Raw genomic sequence first — 5,514 nt, forward strand, 5'->3', positions numbered from 1 at the left:
TCGAACGCTCCGGACGTCCAGCTATTCATACCTCGCCATTGGTCAAATTCAAGCCTTGCTTTCTTCCAGCTCGACCTTTGGCCTCATCCGTAAGCGCTGATCGAACGCTCCGCACATTCAGCCCCAGACTTTGCCTTTAAAACACTGATTTAAACCTTCACGATTTAGGCCAATCAAATTAGATCCAAAAATAGCGTTTTGAGGAATTAATTCCCAGCAAGCTGGAAATTGTTTTAACCCTTAATAGGGCACCGGTCATATACTTACCACTTCTTTCTGTCAAGCACAGATTAAATACAATTTGAATTATCTGGTGGTTTAAGAGGTTTATGAACGCATACATAAACGGCCATTCATAAAAAAAATATGTTGGCAACACTGTGAAGTGTCATAAGTAGGTTCTGTACCTGCTAAGCAGAGAATTTGAAAGTCGAGCGATTTTTATAGTGTTTAGAGAATATTTGTAATCAAAGTGTTCTATAAAGATTCCGGTAGGTGGTTTTTGTTATTTTTATGTAATAATTAGTTATTTTATCGAGCTAATTAAATGCTATTCACTATAAAATACATATTCCCACGATTTAGGATGATAGCTCAAAGTTGGTGGTAAATATTTTACCAGTGCCCGTTACGGTCATAAAAGTACGGATCAAATAAAAAATATTAATTTTTATTTTCTTGTTTTCAGTAAATATGGCTAGATAAAAGGAGTAAAATGATAAATATATTCAAGAAATACTTAATAGTAATCTTTTCAGCCCTGAACGTGAGTCAAATGATGACATGTGATATATTTCAAATTTTGTTAAGGAGTATAATTGAGATAACTAAGTTATACGAGAATTATCAAAAATGTTGAGTTCTGAGGTTGTCGAAGAGCATGTTGTTGATACCAGAGATGATTATCTAGAGATAGACGATATGGCAACAAGTGAAAATACCCCACAAAATACTAAATCAGTCTTCTGAAGATATTTTGAAATCAGTTGACAGCGTAACCATGGAAACTGAAAAAATCGCAAGACCTGTTACTCCCTTAAATAATATGCCTACCCCTATTGCTTCATCTAGCACCACTGAGACAACTGATACTCAGTCCAGCAAGAAAATACCACAAGTTATATTTGTTTTTTTATTTTTTTATTAAATTACAAAGTAAAGTTGTGCCTAGTTCCCTTCTACGTTCAATGCAGACACTGTCTCCGGTCATCAATCAAAACATACCTCAAGACATGGATGAAACTAAGTTTCTTCGTATAGAACCAGCTCAAGAATGGTCCTCAGATTTACCAGTACATCGCATACCCAAGTTTATTAGACCACTGCCATTTAAAAAAAAATATGGCATTTACTCACAAAACACAACTCGACGGTTTCTTTGAATATATTTTTTTCCTGACGCGGCCTGCGAACTTATTGCAGAACAAAAAAACATTTACGCTATACAAAAGAATGCTTGGCCAATGCCAAGCCAATGGTTAAAGCAACCCAATGGTTACTTTACTACAAACAAAACCGAAATACTCGCGTTCCCTGGTATACTCATTTTGACGGAACTCAATTCACTACCTGATTGCAACTTATCTTGCTCATCAGATCCGTTTTACAGAAACCAAGACATTTATGAAGCGTTTATATGTAAAATATTTCAGAAATTGATAGAAAACGCTTCACTAGTCTGAAGATATCATTTCCTCATGTAGCACGAACGGGCAACGGTAAAATACTTACCACTTCCTAAAAATCATTAAGAGGTAACGGTCATATAGTTACCACCCCGATTTTCATGAAAACTAGTTTCCTGAAAAATATTTTTTTACAACCATGTTAATTGTGGCTACATTAAATATCTAAATCACTCACTGAACATGTCTTATTTCGAAATTCATATCTCTGCCCTATTAAGGGTTAAGTAATACATTTATTTGGTCCTCAATGCCTGTAATCCCAGTTTGCTCTATCCCAGGAGGTGTGCAGACATTTTGGGATCCTTAGGAGATATTTTTTTCCTTTGGATTGCCAAGCCACTCGATGTAGAAGGAACCCACTATCAATTACAATAGCACTTGGTGGATCAGACACTGGTAAGAAAGCGTTTTCGGATTATTAACATGATTTTACCAAAAATAAAAAATGTTGACCTTTTTTTACAATTTAGGTACTACGAATACATATTAAGGTACCTTAAATCAATCAATCAATCAATCAATATATTTTATTGCAAGAAATGTAATTTAACTATGAAATTACATTTCGGATCCTCGGATATCAATTTTAATAATACTCGTAATTAGAACAAATTTTCCGTCGGCCGTACCGTTTTCGATTTACAAGCAAAAAAACTGAAAAAGAGGAAACATTTATGCACACCTCCTGGAATGGAGCAAACTCGGATTACATGTATTTTTAGGTCGAAAAAATCTAATTGTATTGGCCTAATTGTGACACATTATCATTTAAGAAAACGGGATTTATTCGCGTTTGATTAAGTTCTAAAATTACCTCCAACGTCAAAATAATGATGTCGACTTTACACAGTCTTCTCCGAGACCATGGGGACAACGCCGTCCTTGAAACGTCTGGTCAGAGGTAATTTTAAAACTTACCCTATTAAGTCCCGTTTTCGTCAACAATAATTTGCTATTTAAGACATTTGTGGCCATTAGTACTGTTCTGACAAAAACCAATGACCAATGGCTAAGCCCCTACTGAAGCTCGGCCTTTGCCCTCACATGAATGAGCTTCGCAGGAAAGCTCTAGACGTTGCAAAATCCTGTGCGGAATACTGCCTATGTCTTACGTCTTCGCTTACACTTGGAACATGGTTGGCTCGGCCTCCGGACTTATGCGAAGCACGATCTTCGAATTTGCTTATACTTGACCTTACCTACTCTTGGAACATTACTACTGCAGTTCTGTCAATTTCCGTGATAAAATGATGTAACGGATTGAAAATTCTATTCTCAGAAGTAATGCGGCAATAAACGTCGCTCAATTTACCAAGAAAATTCAATGTAATCTTGATGAGGGGGCACCATGGTCTAGAAATGCTTAGGGCACCAAAATGTCTTAATCCGGCACTGGCCTTCACAAAACATTTTAACATGCCATCATGTCAAATTCACAAAATGGTGCTTTCCGAGAGTACCTACATGCTTTTTAAGTTGCTTATAGGCGTGTTTAAAACATAAGATATATTATCGGATCCCTTTGTTTGGCATAATTATTGAAAGTCATAAATTATTATCATTCAATGATAGTCTTATTATTATTAGTCATAACTCTGAAACCGTTAACTTTTCAGGAATTTCCTTAGGTTATCCTATAGCTAGGTTAGGTTTGTTTTATGGCAATCCTGAAAAGTTACGCGTTTCTGAGAACAACCAAATTATGGCTAACGAAAATGCGGACAAAGAATACATTATGACTTAAAACTTTATGCGAAACAATAGAGACCCGAGATATTATATATGTAATGTACCTACTATCAGAACTTCGTATCACAACTAAATGATTATAAATAAAATAAAAATAAAAATTATTTATTTCGGACGACACAATCCATATTTTGTTAGTTACAAATATACTTAAATTACTATGTTAGTACCTAAACTAAGATGTTGGGAGGTCCAGTGCCTAATTAATGCACTGTCCCATCTCCCTGCCACGACGGCCAGGAGACTGTGGCGGCTGTCGCGCACCCTTCGGAGCGTCGCGGCACAGCGCTTGCGCATCGTCGCGTGGAAACCGTCCACATGCGCGTCGGCGAACATGCCCGACGCACTGCAGTGTCGCGGCAGCCGCAACAGTACCCTGAACGCGTCATTGTACTTATGCCATTGTACATTGTACATACGCATGGCATTCATAGAACGCTGCGTGTATCTCGTCCACAGGCTGCATTATAACGCTCATACAGAATGTAACAAAAATGACGGGTATTCGTTTGAGGGCATATTTAGTACCTATTATATTTTTAAGCAAAAAAAATCCTATGAGGCCTTGGTGCAACTCAGCACACAAAAGCCAACATATTTATGCATCAAAATATGTTTTCTTCTATTTTTTCCTAATCAGAAAACGATATCGAATATGCCCTTAAATGGATGCCCACTATTTTTGTTACATCCTGTATGTGTGCCTATAATGTAATCTGGTGTTGCACGTGTCCATGGGCGGTGGTAATAGCTTACCATCAAGTGATCCGTCTGCTCGTTTGCCCCCTATGTCATAAATAAAAGCGTTTTACAGGTGTTTATTTAATCATCTGTAATAATTTACGGGCTGAATATATAGGTCATACATAGTTGCCATCTCTAAAATTGGGAAACCAGGACAAGACGTGTGAAAACCCCGGATTTCAGAGTCCGGAGCCCGGACATGGCAACAGGTTTTTTTAAACAGGTTGTGCGTGTGTCGCGGGCGGCCTACGACTTTAAATTTTTAAGCCCGGACTACAAATGACGGACCCCCCGGACGCTCCCCGGATGCCATCTAAACTATGACAAATCCGGGGAAACCGGGACGGATGGCAACCCTTTGTCATAATATAGCAACTTTTACTATGGGAGCAACCCCGATAAAAATTGGGTGTTTCATACATTTTGGCTGTCTGACCTTGACATTTTCTATGGAAGAGTAAATTTTTTTTCGCGATTTCGGGGTAGGTCCTATAGTAAAAGTTGCTCAGTATGACCTATATATTCGCCCCGAAAATTATTGCAGGTGACTAAATAAACACTCTGTATTACAAGTATTACAAGAGTTCCCTCGATTAAATTTAGGATCACCTCATCAGATCCTGACGTAATGATGGGACCCGGGAACGTTAATAAAAAAGTCACGATCCTGGTCTTCTTACAGTGACTTTACGAGTATCTTTTATGTTACCTACTATCAGAACTTTGTATCACAATTCACAACAATTTGGAGGATAGCGCCATCTAGCAACAGACAGTTTAACGAAATTCTGTGGAGCTATACTACTATAGCTCAACCGCGATCCATATTGATTGCGATCATTATTGTTGAAAACCCCGAAAGATGGCGCCAATATCAACTGTCATAATTATTTTATTTTAACGCTAAATTCTATTCCTACTACATACTCGTAATATTACATAATAACTTCCGATGAAGGTAGAACTTTCTTATGTAATAGAGTCAGACCAAGTTAAGTTCGCAGCTATTTCGATAGCCCAGCCTGTGCAAGTGTTATAAATTCATAGAAGTTTGACGTTTAAAACCGATGCGATACTAACATTTGGAAAAATGCGATCAAAATTAATATGATCAAAGTTAATTTACTTAATTCCATTAAAATTGTAAGCATGAACACTGCTACATTAACGGCATAAAATAAATATGACACGATGCCCGTTGTATGTACCCATTACTACCTAATTACTAATCCCTATTGCAACGAGATAATGGAGTCGCGCACGAGAACTCATGCTAGCAGGTCAGAAGGGGTAATTTAAAATAGGTGCCCGCACACACTAATAAAAACAAGTG

This window comes from Cydia pomonella, chromosome 13, assembly GCF_033807575.1.
Source record: "Cydia pomonella isolate Wapato2018A chromosome 13, ilCydPomo1, whole genome shotgun sequence".
Classification (NCBI taxonomy): domain Eukaryota; kingdom Metazoa; phylum Arthropoda; class Insecta; order Lepidoptera; family Tortricidae; genus Cydia; species Cydia pomonella.